Below are 18,991 nucleotides of genomic sequence, written 5' to 3'. Positions count from 1 at the left end.
GATAGTGAACTCATGCATTGGTCCATAAGATCATTTTTCATAAAGCTACATTAACTACCGAACACCGCTAGCGCATGACGGCTCATCATACTAGCATGTCCGAAAGAACTTGAAACTATTGGCTGTGCTGACTGACCGTGGTAATCATGTAAAGAACAAACGGACAATGCTGTATCAGCATCTAAAGGTCAGCCCCCCTAACATAATGCAGGTAGCGCCTTTCAAAGACTCTCCACTAACCCAGAAAGACAAAAGTAGAGGAAACGGATTGATTTCACGGCATCAAACCCGACAACGTACATATACAGGACAACGATTGGAACTTTGAATGAACCCGCGCGTGTGGGGCTTCGTGAACTGCGGAATGTCAGCGTGAACGTGGCGGCTATCCAGGAAATACACTGGCCGAAACCCGAAGAAAGTGAATTCCAAGCGGTGGATCCCATCGCCAACACTTCATTCAAGTACCACATCTACTACAGCGGTGGCGACAGAGCATAACGTGGAGTTGGCTTCATAGAGATTGGGAAGCAGTTGAAGCTAGCTATTCGGTGCAAACCGATAAGCGACCAAATCTGTGTGTTGAGAATGTAGGGCAAGTTCTTCAACTATGAGACAGCTCTCATAGAACTTCTTCATGTGATCAGGCTTATCGTGTGTTGGCGCAGATATGCTGATTAGGGTGTAGTTGAAGAACTATAGGGATGGCAATCAGCAGTTCCTACTTCACACGAGAGAATATCCGCAAACACACCTGGCGACACCCGAGTGGCGATGCTTGCTCCCAAATATACCATAAGCTGGTTGATGGGCAACATTTCTTAGATGTCATGGATGTCTGGACCTTGCAAGGCCTTTATATGGACACGGATCATTATCTCGTTGTAGCTGAAATTCGGGCGCGGTTATCCAGCGTCACGAGTTCCAGAACTAGCAGAACGTTGCGCTTCAATATCCAACGCTTGCCGACTGATGGGGTAGCTGCACAGTACCGCCAGCAGCTAGACGAGCAGTTAGGAAGAATCAACGTTTCTGAAGAAGTCGATAGCCTATGGGACCCTATCTACGACAACCGGCGAGTACGGAAATTATCTACGTCAAGATAACGTTTCCTGCCATCAGATATCACTTATGTTTCATTGAGCTGCGAGTAAAGACGCGCCATTGGTATTACAATTCTTATTCCTAAATTTATTCCTAATTAAAATGATTTTGTTGCTACTTATAGACTAGAATTGCTACTTAAATTAAATTTGTTACTACTACATCTAAATTTGTTTCTACTTAAAACTATTCGAAGACCGAATTTGTGAGTATTAATTTAGAAAATCTATTGTGCAAATCTAACAAATGAAACATGAAACACTCTGCATAGACCTGTGCGCCGACATATTTTCAATCGGCGGCGGCGTCAGGGCCTTTTTGCACCGGCGGCGGCGGCGTCATCGGCGTCACGCCATTGGCAATATTCGGCGGCGGCGGCGTTGTACATCGGCGTGGGGAAAATTGAGCATAAAAATGTTTGATGATACTTTATGCCCAGGGAAATCAAGGAAATTTCCATTACGAAAAGATCCTGGACCGAACCCAGACACTTTCAGCATGGCTTTGCTTTGTAGCCGCGAACTCTAACCACTCGGCTAAGGAAGGCCCCAAAATACTTTACATTCTTTATGATAAAAGCTGGTTTGCTACTGACAAGAAAAAGGAAGATATAGAAGGCTTATCGGAAAATTGATGTGAATAAAATTAAGGTGATATTTTCCCGATTGATAATTATTTACGTTTATGCTAAGATACATTACCATACCTTATTAATCAAATGTTTATAAACAAATAGCAATAAAAAGAAGAAAACGAAGAAGAATGATGCCAGATACAGTGCTCTTCATAAGAATTCTTAAGAGTATTTTTCCTGGGAGGAAAATCTCAGAAACAAATCCTGAAAAAATACATGTAGAAGTTGCCGGTAATCCCTGTGATAATTTTTAAGAATATCTCATGAAACAAACTTTTGGATATATTTCTCAAAACATCCAGAAAGAACTCTATGAAAAATGTCTAGGAGGATTCCTGATGTTTGCTTTTGGGGAATTCTTGTAGAAATTATGTAAAATAGTTTTATTTGGAACTCTTTTAATATTAGTTGAATAAAGCCAAGAAAAATGTTGGCTAGAATATATGGAAGGGTTTTCTCAGAAACCTAAAGAGTTTCCTTTAAAATCTTCGGAAAAAGAATTGCAGAATATCCTTTAGGAACAAATGTACGAATGTTCGAAGAAATAAACCCGGATGGAAGCTCTGCATTCATTTCAGAGAAAACCTTTGAAAAATATATAAAATTTATAAGGCATATATGAAGATATTCCCCAAAGACTTCCATAGAACTACTTTCTGAAGTGACTCTTGAGCAAATCTCTTGAACAATTCCAGAAAAGATTTTTTATGAAAATACTACTGGAAGAACTTTTTGAGACATAATCTAGAGAATTTTTTCAGACATCTTTAACAAAATATTATGTATTATTGCCTTAACCAAAACATATTTACTAATCCTTTAACCGTCCTAGTTCATTGTGGTCATATTTGGGCAATTTTTTATATGATAGATAATATGGGCAATATTTTTCTTACGCGCTTGAAGGGCGAATCGCATCTTCTGCAAGAATCCTTGAAATAGTTCAACAGGAACTCTAGATAAGCTCCCAGAAGAATTCAGAGTAAAATTCTTTAAAATCTCGCGTTCAGTATCATAAGGACAATAGCAGCAATGATCGATTTCTCTTCATCGATTTTCTCTTTGGCAAATAACTTGGCCGGGCGTCTGCTTTTGGCTGTTACTTTTGATTCAATAGATTCTACACATTGTAGTTTATCATATTGGATCGTTAAATCTTATGAAAATCGATTGAATTTCATGTAATGATCCAAAGAGAAAATCGACGAAGAGAAATCTATCACTGCAGATATGCCTGTATGATACTAAACGCGAGAAATAATTCTCTAAAAGTTTCTAAGACTAACCCAAGCAATCACAAATTCAAATAAAAGGGCGTGTTTTGGCAATAGCAACTCATTTTATAAGTAATAATGTTCGGTTTAATAAAGTAATTCAACATAAAGTGCATTGAAGTTGTTCATTAGGGCGATTCAAAATTTAAAAATGTTTGAAAATCCAACCTCCCATATCTTTCTTACCATCTTTACCATAAAAATAGTGTTCTGTGAAATTTTAAGCATTGTAGGTAGTGATTTAAAGTAGAGATGGTCGGGTCTCAGGTTTTCAAACCCGAAACCCGACCCGAACCCGAACCCGACGGGTTCGGGTCGGGTTCGGGTTTGAAAATTTGAAATTTTCCGGGTTCGGGTTCGGGTCGGGTTTGAAGGCTACAAAATAATCGGGTACGGGTCGGGTTCGGGCTTACAAAATGTCGGGTTTGAGTCGGGTTTAAGTCGGGTTTGGTGAGATTTGTGAACAGAGTAACAACCTAAAAGCTTCCCTATGTATCAGAAATGATGAATTTACCATCTTTTCAATCTCGGGTTTTATTTGGGTTTTTCTTACAAAATTTTTTCGGGTTCCGGGTCGGGTTCGGGTTTAGACAGCGAAAAATTTTCGGGTTCGAGTCGGGTCCGGGTTTGCTTTTCAATAATTGTCTCGGGTTCGGGTCGGGTCCGGGTTTGAAGAAATAAAATATGTCGGGTACGGGTCGGGTTCGGGTTTGAAAAATGTGGAACCCGACCATCTCTAATTTAAAGGTGGCCCAAAGGTGATGTAGGTTTGTATGGAATTTACTATGGAGACACTTTGGAAGGTGTTCCAATCAGGGTGTATTTTCAAACTTTTTTTAAATTTTGAACAGCCCTATTCTGCCCATACTCGCATAACAGTCCCATTTATATAGGAAATCCCATAGGATATGGGACTGTTATGCGAGTATGGGTAGTATTGCTCGTATAGAATTTTATTTATCATGAAAAAAGCTCGATACCAACTTGTTCTGAACTTTCTAGTTATTGGTACATGAGTTACTTCTTCTATAATTAATTTCTGTTAGTGTCCTTTGTGTCCCGAGTAGCATTAGTAGCTGAACAACATTATTATTCAGCTGAAATAATCTTCAGAGTGGTTTTTTCAACTCCTATTCCACTAAAATGTGTGTTGGAGTTCTTTCATCAGTGTTATAGTGTCATTGGAACTCAAAAACTACTAAAAGTGAACTTTTGAGTTCACTGCTCAGGTGAAATCCAAATCATTGGTTGCTTGGAATATTATACAAAGAAATCACTAGAGAAATCCGTTCAAAAACTGGAACAGTTCAATGGTTGAATGCATGGTGGGAGTCGAGGAGGAATCCTAGGCATAATCCTAAACAATTTCTGGGACTAAACACTGAAGAGAGATTTGTTTAAATCCGTGCAGAAAATCCTGGAAAAATCTTTTTAAATTTTCCTTAGATTTCTATACGTATTTCTTGGAGTTTTCCTTACACATGGATTCCTTGCCGGATTTCAAGTATCCTATATTCAGGTAATCCATCGAAAAATCTCTTTAAAAAAAAAAAGGAAAACTCTTGGAAGAATCACTGAAGAGATCCCTGAGGGAATCTCAGGATGGAATACTTTGTGTAATTTCTGGGTGCATCCAAAGAGGCACGTACATATGAAGTTAATCCTGAAGGAATTTTTAGAGTGGTTATAAAATAATTGCATGCACAAATTCCTACACATATTTCTGAAGAAATCTTTGGTTTTTGAAAGTATTGTAGCTGTTTTCATTATTCAAGAAATGCAAGGAATATCTTTTTAATTTTTAAGAAAGAATGCATGAATAAATATCAAGAAAAAATATGAAGAGGGATTCCGTAAAATGCATAAGTCCCGGAAAATCGTAGTAAGTCTACGAGGAGTTCATCAAAGATTTAATATTGAAATCCTTAGTAATCCTTGAATGCCTGAAGAAAAGTTTCAAGAAATTCTTAAAAAAAAATAAGAAATCATAAGTGGGGTCGATAAAAAACAAATTGGAGAAATCTCTGAAGAGATTCCCTGGACACAGTCTCTGGTAACAAACTCGAAGAAATTCTTGGATAACTCCCTATGTAGTATATGCAGAAATCACTAGACAAATATTTGAAAAATTTCTTGGAAAAAACAATTTTTTTATCTAGGGAAACATTTTTATTTACGCAGGAATTCTTGAATAAAAAAAAAACTATCCTCAGAAAATTTTCTGATATGATTTCTTGAAAGAATTCGTAATATAATTCCAAGAGATTATACTGGATAACTCCCTGGAGAATTTCTTGGAGAGACCCATTGACGCATTCCAAAGTAATGTCCAAATATTTCCGAAAGTATTTTAGCGTTAGCGTTAGCGTAGTGACGGTATACTTCGTAGATTGGATACTAGCAATATTCATGTTTCTTTTTAATAATCTCATCCTGACTACTTTCAGAAACAAGGCAGGGGAGTATACCTTGTTCAAATCATAAACAAGAATACTAAAAGCATGAATATCACTATTCCCGGCCACGCCCATCTTTACCGTAACTTGGGATAGGGGAAGGAAATGTTGATGTAGCACTTACTTAATGAGAGGCCACCGACTCAGCGACACCCTCATAAGGTGTCATGCACAAATTACGTCACGCTCCAGGGGGGGAGGGGGTCGAGCCAAGCGTGACAAGCCTTACAAAATTTTTGGAGGACTCATACAAAAAGTGTGACAAGGGGGGGGGGGGAGGGGGTCGAAGAAGTTGAAATTTAGCGTGACATAATTTGTGTACCATCCCTAAGTGCTACGGAGTTGGAAGTTGGGGAAGGTATATTGTCAGGATTCGCCTAGAAAGCTGGCGATAGACCATAAACATTTGTTGTTTAAGTGTTTTCAATTAAATCTTTTGAATGCCGGCAATCAAAAGAGAAAACAATAGTTTATATATAGTATAAATTGTATTTCGCGAAATGCTTGTCGATTGTGCAGTAATATTTTTGCTCAATAGCCAGTAAAAAGCAAAACCGATCCCTCCAGGGTCATCGGATTGTATGTTACGCGTAAAAAAAACCGCCCGTTGAAAAAAAAACCCGGTGGTACTGTATTTTTAGATAATCGAAAAACGAAAGGAAGCGCGTTCGAACTAAACACCCTAGGATAACACAGTCAGTTTTTCTGCTCAAAATTCTACGAAAAGCAGAATCGATCCCTCCAGGGTCATCGAACGGTTAAAAGGCATCCACTACCGATTATTAGTTGCGTTACACCCGCCCGGACAGAATGAACAATCTGAGCCTGCTGCCTGTAACTTCCGGATGGTTCGGTGAACTTGGGGCAGCCAAAAACCATCAGTACTGAGGACACAAAACAATCAAATCACTTTTTCATTTTTCACTTTTCACTATTCCATTTCTGAATGTAAAATTGTATTCTTATATAACTGTATATTAAAATGGACAGAAAATTTTTCGACGAAAACACGCACGAAACCGTGAGCAAAATCTATCGGACGACGCAAAACCGAACTGTCCTGCTTGGCAGTGATGGAAAGTGGCGAACACTTCTTCTGAACTGGAACAAAAACAAAACCAAACGCTCTCGAGCGTCAGAGCGCTGGTTTACTCGCATCTGTCGGCTCCCGAGTAACTGAAGCTAAAAGTGATTCGCGAACGTGTTCGGAGCTGTTCAGAGTCATATTGTGCTTTTGGGAAAAAAGCTGCTTCCCTTCCGAGATGTATGGTTTTCAAGGGCTTTTGACTACAAACTAGTAGTTTACTGTCGATATGATGGTTATACAATTAATTAGTCTGTCAAAACCATAATAAATCACACCTTGCTCGGTTACTCGCGAGTAAACGCTCCCGAGTTAGTTGCTACTTCTTTTGACATGTTCTCCCGAGCAGACGGGTGCGGACTTACTCACACCTAGCCAGTTTCCGAGTCTGTGATGTTTGTTATGCATTGGTATACACTCGTGAGCTGCTTCGTGATGCGAACTTTTCCAGCACTGCTGCTTGGGCTTCACGAAGCACTACCCAGCAAGACGCTCCAAAACAGGAAAAAAAAATCTTCAGCGACGAGAACACGCGCGAAACCGTGGGCAAAATCTATCGGACGACGCAAAAACGTACTGTCCTGCTTGGGCTTCACGAAGCACTCTGTCCAAATATTTCCGAAAGAATTTTTCAAATAATAATAAATTCATTGAGCTGAAATATTTATCGGCGTGAAAACCTGAAATCGGCGGCGTGACGTTGATCGGCGTATGGCGCGCCGCCGATGCATCAATCGGCGTCGGCGTAATGCAAAATGAATCGGCGGCGCACAGGTCTAACTCTGCATTGATTATATTACAAAATAACATATTAAAAAACACCTTTATCACACTAAAACTGCTCAATTTTATCATCAAATCGTAATTGTCGACGATAATTCGGCTTCGGTCACGATGCGTGAAAAAATTAAGAACATATAATAATATGGTTGGTGTTCAAACAGACTGAACCAAGTGTTTTTCAATGGTTTCAGGAAAACGTACCCCAGGCATTCGAAATATCAAAATATTTGCATTATTTGTTGTGATGATGGAACTTATGTATTTGATGATACGTCTGTATCAAAATACCATCACCGAAATTGCTGATATATATATATATATATATATATATATATATATATATATATATATATATATATATATATATATATATATATATATATATATATATATATATATATATATATGAGAAACCTACCTAGTAATATCTCAAAAATATTATTTATTTAAATGAAAACATTGTTTTTTGATGCAATACATTTACAGCTTGTCAGATTATACAGATGTCTTCGACATAGTTGATAACATGTATGATAACAGAATATCCCAAGTTTATTGATTGCACTGCGAGCATACAAAAAGTCCAAAAAATATCTGTTGTCAAAATAAAATTCCATGTTTGTCAAAAAAATGGTTGAAATCAATAAGCCCTGTGAAACCTGATTATTCTGTTGCTTTAACTGATATAATAAGGCATCAAAAAAAGTGCCTATTCAGGAGAAACTTGCTTAGAAAAATGGTCGAAAATTGTATACATTTTAACATAATTTCATTATATCTTTTGATGTGATGATTTCACAGTTTTGGTATATTCGGCAAATTTGTGTATTTTTATAATATATAAAATGTTGTAGAACATGTCATGGTCATAAATTTCACATTGAGCATAGAAATGGTCAAAAAGCTGATATTTATGGTAAAATAGGTTAAATTTTAAAATTTAACTGTGAAAACGAAGTCAAAAATAGCAAGTATGTTCAGCAAAAATGATTTAAATAAAAAGTACTAAAGATTTGCTGAAGTAAAATCACCCAATTTTTTTTTTCATTTGCTCGGATGCCCTATTTAATCTAATTCAAAAATTATTTTTTATTATTACTCAGGGTGCTATTTCAAAACAATGTCCCGCAGACAGAAATTAAATTCGCCATGTATAAAACATTGATTCTTCCGCTGGCTCTCTACGGACACGAAGCGTGGACGTTGAAAGAAGCAGACCGGAAAACCTCCGGTGTTTTAGAGCGTGACTGCGGAAATACTCGGTGACAAACTCGAAAATGGTGTTTGGCGCAGACGCATGAATCACGAGTTGTATCGAGTGTTCAAAGATGCGAGTATTAAATACGGCAGACTTCAGTGGGCTGGTCACTTTGAGCGAATGCCGGAAGAAAGAATTGCCAAAAACACAATTCAGCTGAGACAGGTCGGCGACTTCGTGGAAGACCATGGCTGTACGCAGTGGAAGAGAACCTTGCGACTCGTTTGGGGCATTTGAAGAATTATCGCCAAGACCGACGAATATGAAGCTCTACAATACGCGGTCACGCAATGGCGTGACATTAAGCTGTAGCCATCAAGGTATCAAGGAAAGTAAGTCAACTATTCATGCATACTTGCCTATGATAAGTCCAACTTAAAAATATGATAACTAGTTAGTTTTTAGGCTCATCATTCAAAAAATAATGTGGTACTGAATCGTGACTCTCTTGAAAAGAACCGTGATTCGTTTATCCATTTTCGAGAGTAAGAGTCGAATGATTCATGAGTGAATCGTCCATCTCTAGAATCAGAGATGAGTGGCCCCATTGTAATTAGCGCACTCAGTTTATGTCCTTTCTTATAGATAAGGCTATTAGGCTCTCCATCCAACCGATGGACATTTCGTCTTCGTCTCCAGTAAAAATAGTCAGTGGGTCAATAGATAAAACTGCTCATTTTGTGTTTGCGAAGCTTTCATTGATAAACTATTGTACATGCTATACCACTACAAATTTACATTTCTCATGGATCTCTTACTCTTAGATTCAGCAATGTGCACATAATGTTTGATTTTAGTTCAAAAAAATCTCTGCCAGAGTAATCCACATTCATAACTGGTGTATTGTGGTTTATTTGAAGAAATTTTAGTATTCAAATAGTTATTTTTTATAAGCTTGCAAATGTTTCATTTCAAATAGTCCAAAGTTCAATGCACCCCTCTGGTGGGCAGATACTTCAAGCTTTATCGGTTGGTCCAGCGTCACAACAACGGTGGCGACAGGAAAAATGAATATAAGCACATAATCTTTCCCAGTAGTAATTCCTGTGGAGACCAAAAAATGGTGTCCCTTTTGCCCGCAGTATTTTCCACACACCCCCCTCCCGGAAGAAAAACCCCTCCGTGTCGCTCAGTGAGGTAAAATTTTCTGTTTCGGTTCATATTTCCTATAGGCAGCCCGACGCTTGGAGGCAACCGACCGCGACTTGGGGATGCTCCATCGAAATTTTGAAACGACGATTACGGCTGCGATAGGAGAGGAGAAGAAAAGTCTTTGGCATTTCCACACTAAATTCCAAACCCGGGCCACAATTCCTCTCGTGGTCTGTCGTCGACTTGGTTGCACATTGCTCCTGATGCCAGATTTAGGAAGTCAAAAATGTTGGCGCCCATACCGTCAGTTTTAGATATATGGTGTCTTCGGTAAAGTTTCTTCATATTTTTCAGACATTTTTTCAATGATGTTGAATTAGGGTGGTCCTCCATCACCATAATATCAGAATATAAACAATTTGCTGATGCATTTAGACATGTACAACGTTCTAAAAAGTTTTGAAACAAGTGATTTGGATAAAAAAACAATATGGAAGACTCCATACATCTAAAGTTCACTACATATTTATTTTGTCCTCCTAGATATGGCTTTCGGACCATTGTACATCGGACCATCTTGATTCCTTTCTATTGCGCTTTCGGTTTATTTTCCTTTTCCTTCGTATTTTTCCTTCTGATGGTATCCAGAGGGCGAGGGGAGACGCACATGTTGAGGAACGACGAACCGAACCGATTTCAATGATTGAACGTATAGATGTTCAGCGATATGTAAGCTGGTGGAGGGTGATCGGTCGCCTTCGAAATGGCACAAGCGAAACCGAGCGAAGTCGATAGAAAGTAAAAATAATTGGAATAGGGTTGTTGAATTTGAAAAATGTAATGTGCATGCAAAAGACGAGCCGTAGCCGGATAGGGTAACTGCTCCTGAATGCCATCCAGGGTTGATATCGACCTGCTGGTTTGCAGGATATGGTCGTTCCTTTGGAACGGAATGATCCCGGGTAGAAAAAATACTAGGCAATTACAAGTTGCGTCATTCAATTAAATTAAAAGAAAGGAAAATTTTGACATTGATTTGTTTGATAAATAATAATGATTAAAATAATAACTGACTTCGTTCGACAGAAGAACAAAGAAATATCTAAATTGAAAATTATTAGAATGAACCAATGGCAAAATAAAAATTGCAAAATAAACCATTGTTGAGTTTTTTTAGAATCAACTATTTTTTCGTAGAGAAGATTGCAAACATTTCAGCAATAACAAAATGAGTTGTGGTAACAGAATTTGACTATCAGTAGTTGTTCTAAGAATTTCAAATTTGAAATAAAAAAAAATATTTTGAAATGATAGCAAATTTTGCTATTGTAATATTTTTTACAGTTTTTCGTAAAAATCCTAAAAGCATATAGATTAGTTCTGATGGCAAAATGCGTTTTTATCTCGTTTTAGATTTGCCATTGTCCTCTGCCCGGGATGTTCTCTGCATGGACTTGTATTTTGTTATCACTACCGTTTGTTATTGATGAGTGAAACGGATCGGATTCTTGCTAAGGAAAGGAAGTGAAGGGACAGAAAATCCGTAAAAAGGTTGTCGCGTGGTAGGTTTATTTTATACGGTGGGATGGGGCAGCAATGCTACTACCGGTAAAACAGACCTTGGCATGGTGGGTACATAACCTATTATAGACCTATGGCTCCGATCCGAGAGGCATCCCGATCGGCTCGAATCGATTTGAGCGGAAAAGGTATAGATGGGGGGGTAAACGAGGGAAAGTGCATTATACCTTATACAAGATGTTTTACATAGAAATCATTCCATCCCGACTGCTCGCTATAAATTATAGATATGGGAAAAGGGAGGCAAACTCATCAATTAGGAGAAGTATACCGTGCACTCATGCTCAACAATACATTACAATCCCGCTTCATGCCAAAGAAGAGATGCTGCCAACGGTTTTTCGCATCACGAGAAGATATGTCGAAGAATTGCAATTGATGGCATTGTGCATAATAGGATCCAGTTTTATGCAAGGAAATTAGAAGACAGTATTCGTTTTTGCATAACAAATAAAATTCGATTGTGCAATTCATATTTATTTTTTATTTTTTTCTAATTATGATAAATGTATGTTATTGGTGCAGTAGTTGTATTTTAAGGGGGGACAAATAGCCGTAGCGGTAAACGCGCGGCTATTCATGACCAAGCTGAGGGGGGTGGGTTCGAATGCCGCCAGTGAGAATCTTTTCAGGTAAGTAGGAGCTTTGTTCGAATTCCCAGGGCATGAAGTATCTTCGTACCTGCAACGCAATACACACATGAAAAAATAGTCAATTGGCAAAGAGAGCTCTCAGTTAATAGCTGTGGAAGTGCTCATAATAAGAGGAAAAATGTTATTGATTTTTAAAGATTGGAGTCAAGCTGATCACCCATTAAACCAACTAATATTGTGATCGTGTAATTCAAAGTCTTACTTATATCGATAATAAATCTTCGAAAAAATTAGTTTAGTGTTTAGTTTAGTGGAACACTTCTACTTTTTTCTGGCATTACGTCCCAACTAGGACAGAGCCTACCTACCAGCTTAGTATTCTTATGAGCAGTTCCACAGTTATTAACTAAGAGATTTCTTTTCCAAATGCCCAGTACAAAGAAGGAAGTTGAGAAAATTTCCAACCCGAAAAGAATCTCTACCTGTGGGATTCGAACTCATGACCCTCAGCTAGGTCTTGTTGAATAGCTGCGCGTTTTCCGCTATGGATATCTGGGTGGATACTTGTAAGTAAATAAAAAACACGAGCAGGCGAAAATTTCCATTACAAAAATATCTAGGACCGAGGGCCCATTCACAAATTTCATATCGCTGCAGGAACCACCCCATGTCGTTAATATGTTCCAGCTCATACAACATTCGAAAGATATTCATACAAAATGTGTTACAAGGGGGTGGGTGGGTGTCGAAAATGGTCATTTTTGGCGTTATGAAATTTGTGAATAAACCTAGACCTGGAATTGAACACAAAAACCTTTAACATGGATTTGCTATGTAGCTGCGCACTAGCCTGGGGTAAATAAAGATTCCCGAAGTATCTTAGCAGAGCTTACTACAAGACTGGTAGCAGATCTCTTTTTAGAGACTTGATCTCTTTTTTAATGCAAGTCTTGCAGTGAACGCTGCTGCTAAATTTAAAAGGTTATAGAAAAAACTTGAAAGACTGTTACGCGTCTATTTCACAGGATCTTCAGAAATTTCTTCTCAGATTCCACAAGAAAAAACGTCAGGAATCCTGCTGGTGTTTTCTTTATAGATTCCTCTTACATACTTTCAGGGACTTCTTCAGAGATCCATCCAGAAATTGCTTTTCAGATTCCGTTACACGGAATTTCAAAGGGCGCTTAGAGGGATTACTTCCGAATTTGCTATAAGAAATACTCGAACACTCCCACGCTCCAGTAAATTCCTCAAGGATTACGGTGAAAACATTTCTCAGTAATTCCTCCGGATATTTGTTGACTAACTCTTTCAAGTATAATCTTACTGGATATTTCAAAAAGTTATTTGAGATTTCACACTAAATAATACTTCTGTTATCATTCCAACAATTCCACCGATCTCCCTACACTTATTTATTCAGGGAATCCGTCCAATAATTTTCAAGGATTTCTGTAGAATAGTGTGGTGATGATCATATTCGCATAATCGACGTAAGCGCCAATATGACAAAAATGCATTTTCTCATTGATATTCATTGTTTACCTTGTTGGGCATCCGAACAGCGCTTATTTGTTCTGAAATATTTGAACTATGAGAGGAAAACGGATTGACATGAGCACATACACCAACTTATCCAATGAAACGCCCGGAAAAAAAAATTTGAAGATTTGGGAAATTTCTCAAAAGTTTCATGGAAGATTTCTAGACATCTAGAACGACAATTGAATTCTAGCAAATGTTCTAAACGAGAATCTTGCAGGAAGTTCTAGAGAAAAGAATGGTAGATCCATTCTTCTTGGATAACTTACGGCTATCTTGAAAAAAAAAAAACCTAAAATAATCTTTGGAGGAATTCCTGATGAAACCTCTGAGGAAACTTCGGTAGCCATCCTTGGAAGATTTCCTGATTAAAAATATCTTTTTTTTTTCTTGTCTACTATGTTTGGTTTCTTTTTCAGGCAAGAGGTTTCCAAAGTTCCTTAGTCTAGCTCTAAGACACTTAATCGCTACCAACCCTGTTATGGAAAAAAATAAGTTTCTTTTTTTTATGTACCTTGAAATGTACAAAGTTATGACAATAAAGAACGCCAAAAAACCCTCACTATATACGAACATGAAAATGACAACTTCCATGTAATCTATGCAACAAGTTGACAAATGAATATTTCTTTCATCACGAGTCGAATTTCATTCAACGATGCTTGTAAAGTTGAATAAATGCGATGAGTGTTAAAAAACGAGTTTTGAAATTAGATGCATTACAACAACAATTTTGCAATTTTGAAAATTTATCATTCTAGTTCGATTATTTCTATTTCAACTCAGAAACTCTCGACTGAGTCGAATTCAAATCGTCCAACGGGATTGTCCGACATTTCCCCGAATGATGTTTTCTCGAATGAACTATTTCTCCGAAAGTAATTTCCCGAACAAACCATTTCCCCGAAAAAATAGTAATGTAAGCTACATACTGAAAGATAATCATGATTATCTGCCAAAAATGTTCAACGCGCTAACTGATGTAAGTCAAGATGCAAAAATGTTAAATTTGTTATGAAATCCATGTGTAAAAAGTAATTGATGTTCATTGTAATGGGGGGATGCAAACAGTAAATCAACAAGCAGCCAGGCTGCTATCAAACTAATTCATAAAAAATGATCAGAATACGTCTAGAAATGTACGATCGTGATTTCTACACGCTAAAAAATGTTATATAATTTATGTAATACAAAGACTACCAACTGTTAAAGAATTGTTGTGCTTGGTCCAAATCATGCATAGTCTCCAATAACTGCCCAAAATATGTTTCTAACTAACATACGGCCGGAAACTTCCTGATTTGATCTATTCATTGGGTTCATTTCCTGCTCCATCAGCTCAATGATGGAGCTTTGTGTGAAGTATTTTAAGTGTGCATTTTGAATGTGGTTTCCTACGAGGTTAGCACTCGTGGAAAAGATTGTGTTCAATTTGATCAACCTAAATCTTCGAAATCCGCACCCCCTAGATTGTAATTAATCGTGAATTAAACTCAAAACAACTTTAAAATTTTCCTTGTAATAGCCTCACTTGAAAACGAGTACACATGATTTCATCACAGACAAACAGACATCACACTCTCTTCATTGTCCATCGATCACCTTCATAACGGTCGTTTCAAATATATGGTAGGTGGCCAATCCGCCACCCGCGGCGCTCGCATCGTTTTTGTTCGCGTTTGACGTTTACACACTACCGCCATCTGTTGGCCCGTCGGCCAAACACACTAATTTTAGCATTGGGCGTACATGTTCTCGTGACTATGATTTTGATCGAGATTTGTTCTAAGTGTTACGTCTGTTTGTCTGTGATTTCATTGTAAGTGGTATGTTCGGCATAAATGTGGATGTTTGGTTTATGTACATTTGGTCGAATGAACGTATGATCGAATTTTGAATTATTATAATAATAGGCTAAGGTACCCCGGGGCAAGTGAAAATCCGGGGTAAGTGGGACGTTTCGTCATAACTCAACTAGGAAAAGTTTTTCATGGGGGTATTCTTCTAGAAAGTTGAAGATACAATGACAAGGAATGTATTTAGTACTAAACATATTGTTATTTTTATTACCATGGTGTTCATGTAACAGTTGTCAGTTCAGCGCCATTTTCAACTTGCATGACAAATTGTGACACGTTTCACGTCTTGCATTGACTCGCAAAAAATAAACGTGTTTTAAATCGAATTTCCATCAGCAAGCTATAATTTTTAGTATTATTACAAGCTGCTAACGATAAACCAGTATTTTGTTTTTATTTCAAATGAAATTTTTGATAGTCTATCTTATCCCAAAATATATTTGTACCTGGGGTAAGTGGGAACTATCAAAACAAATACCAGAATCAAAACTTTTCGTACACGTTTCATACATTTTGCTAGAGAGTAGCACTAAACATTCAAATAAATGATATATTTTGAACATGTTTAATTCCTCTTTACGCTTTTATTGAGGAATTTTCAGTTAATATTAAATGTGAGGTGACATACTATTAAATAAAGGGTTTCGTCCTAAAACGTAACGTATTTTATGGTTGATCCCTTATGTACATCAAATATGTACTTAAAATTGAAAATCTATGACTTATCAATCCTATTATTGTAATGGTTGACTTACTGATGTGGATTGACGCATGAAACTGGATGTGTCCCACTTGCCCCGCTTAGCGAGGTAACTGCATCCATTGGCTCATTCTAAAACTTTCTTCCAAGGTTTTCACAATTTTGAAATCATTCGATTAGTTTCATGCACACACCAGCAAATATGTTGCCAAAACGTGATTGTGTTGTTGGATTTGAAAAATATTGACATTTGAAAATTTTATTGAACAATTTGTTTGAACTATCGTTTTTTTCGTTCCCACTTGCCCCGCGGTACCTTATTCTTTTAACCTTAGTAAGGACCTTGGGTATTTTTCGACCTATTTCATAATTCAAATTTCAAAAGTAACATTGTTTGATTGGAATAACCTAGCAATTTTTTTTTTGTGGCAAATTTTATTTTAGCTGGATCAAAAGTTGTTAATGGCATCTAGACTGCCCATAACTTCATAACAGTCTCATTCGACATTTTTGACAAATTGGAGTTAATACCATGGAGAGTCATCAAATGATAAATACTTTCGATCAACTTACTGAAATCTGTGAGATTGTTCTAGAAAATTCGAAAAAAATACCAAGTTGTTTGTCACATTGGTGATTATAACCGCATAACAGTCACATTGGGATTATAAATGAGCCTCGCTGCCCATAACTGCATAACAGTCACATTCGACATTTTTGACAAATTGGAGTTAACACCATGGAGAGTCATCAAATGATAAATACTTCCGATCAACTTACTGGAATCTGCGAGATTGTTCTTCTTCTTTCTGGCATTACGTCCCCACTGGGACAGAGCCTGCTCCTCAGCTTTGTGTACTTATGAGCACTTCCACAGTTATTAACTGAGAGCTTAACTATGCCAATGACCATTTTTGCATGTGTATATCGTGTGGCAGGTACGAAGATACTCTATGCCCTGCGAAGTCGAGAAAATTTCCAACCCGAAAAGATCCTCGACCGGTGGGATTCGAACCCACGACCCTCAGCTTGGTCATGCTGAATAGCTGCGCGTTTACCGCTACGGCTATCTGGGCCCCTGTTCTAGAGATTGTTCTAGAAAATTCGAAAAAATACCAAGTTGTTTTGTCACATTGGTAATTATAACCGCATAATAGTCACATTGAGATTATAAATAAGCCTCGTAATGTAATAGCAATGAAATTTCTATCAGAATTATTTTCTGACTATTCACCTAGTATGCGATATGAGTTGTACAAAATATCAGCCTCAAATAATCACTTTTGAGTTACTGGTAATTTTTGGAAATTTCAGTTTCCCCCCATACTGTCATAAAATGCACGCTTGGTATTCCATTTACTCAATGCGAAAATTCAAATAGCTCGCAAAAATCTGTGTGTTGACCGAATTTAGTACTGGTGGGCTTAATTGAAAGGCACACATGTCTAGTTTTAGAAACCCTCCCGGAGATCCGGATTTGGTAACTGTGGTCACCAGGAACCTACTACATCTGAAAAAAGTCTTTTTGGAGACCCTTACTTTGACAACCTGTACTGCCGTGAATCGCAAATCAGTCCCATCTGCATTCTCGTCAAAATTGAGTTGAGTTCAGTTTTCAACATATCTTCTAATGCTCTGTCACCTATCACTTGAGATGATAAGATTTGTTCGGAAAAAGTAGGCTCAATCTTCATGATTTTGAATCCCTTTAACTCTTCTAGTTCAATTATAGATGAATGACCACTTAGGTTTTTCTGGACCGCCGAAATAACCCAGGAATGACCACCGAAGATACCCGTATTGTGGGACATTTCAGTTTTGTACCAAAACTAGATATGCGACTTGTGGGGGGTCTGTAGCCTTGAGGTTACGCTTTCGCATCATAAGCGGAAGGCCATGGGTTCGATTCCCAGCCCCTCCATAAAAAACCTGTCCAGCCACCAGAAGACGCCTCACGGAGGACCGTGCTTTGGGGAGCACATCCATCCCCCGTCAGTATCAGATGACGACTGAGACAAACTGACCCTCTTCGCAGGCAGCTAGCCTCACTAACAGCAGAGCTCTCTCCTACCTGCTCGATGTGAGAGTAAAAGAGTAGGAGAGAGTGAAAGTAGATGTAAATATAGATAAGTTAAAAATAGATCTGTATCGGTAAAGAAGCTACAGATCAACTGAGCCCGGCACAGTAGTGGCCACGAGCACAGAGTGCCTTAAATAAAAAAAAAACAAGAAAATAGATATGCGACAGCTCAATTGTTTTGATAAAATATAGGCTGATGTGCAACATAAGGTGGTAGGTCATTTAGCAGAATCTATGACAAAAGGTCGAAAGACAAATGGTTGAAAGGGTAAAAGGTCGAAAGACAACAGGTCGAAAGGACAAAAGGTCGAAGAACAAAAATGAAGAGACAAAAGGTCGAAAATCTTTTTTCAAAGAAGGAAAAAAATCCCACCAAGCAAATCATTTTCGACCTTCTGTCCTTTCGACCTTTTGTCCATAAACCCATTTAGCATAAAGCCGTTTGGCATAAAGTCGTTTGGTATAAAGAGTCTGAAACCAAGATTTTTTTAAAATGACATTCATTTTCACGCTTCTATTGAATCCCTCTGACGACATTAGGCTTATTTTGGAGTCAATTGATACGAAAATGACACTTTATTCAACAATCATATGCTCTTACATAAACTAAAGCATATTAGGAAAGTTATTGCTAATAGTATTTTATTATTTATACAGAAACCTTCTTTAATTCTTCATTTGAGTTGCGCTATAAATTTTTGCTTTGAAGATTTTGATATGTTGAGCACAAATTTACCCTTCTTTAAAAAATTGGATGTTCTTTCTTAATATAATGTAATCATAATTATAGATATAAAAACTGTTGATTTAAAATTTGAATAAATTTCACCTGTTCTTTGAAGCTATATTTTTTTATTTTTTTTCAATTGATATAAGGACGGCAATCGATAACATTGATCAGCTCAAGTTATTAGCGAAAAGAGAAATCGATTATTCACTTACTCCGATGGT

The sequence above is a fragment of the Aedes aegypti genome, chromosome 3 (genome assembly GCF_002204515.2).
Source record: "Aedes aegypti strain LVP_AGWG chromosome 3, AaegL5.0 Primary Assembly, whole genome shotgun sequence".
NCBI lineage: Eukaryota > Metazoa > Arthropoda > Insecta > Diptera > Culicidae > Aedes > Aedes aegypti.
This window is presented reverse-complemented; position numbering follows the sequence as displayed.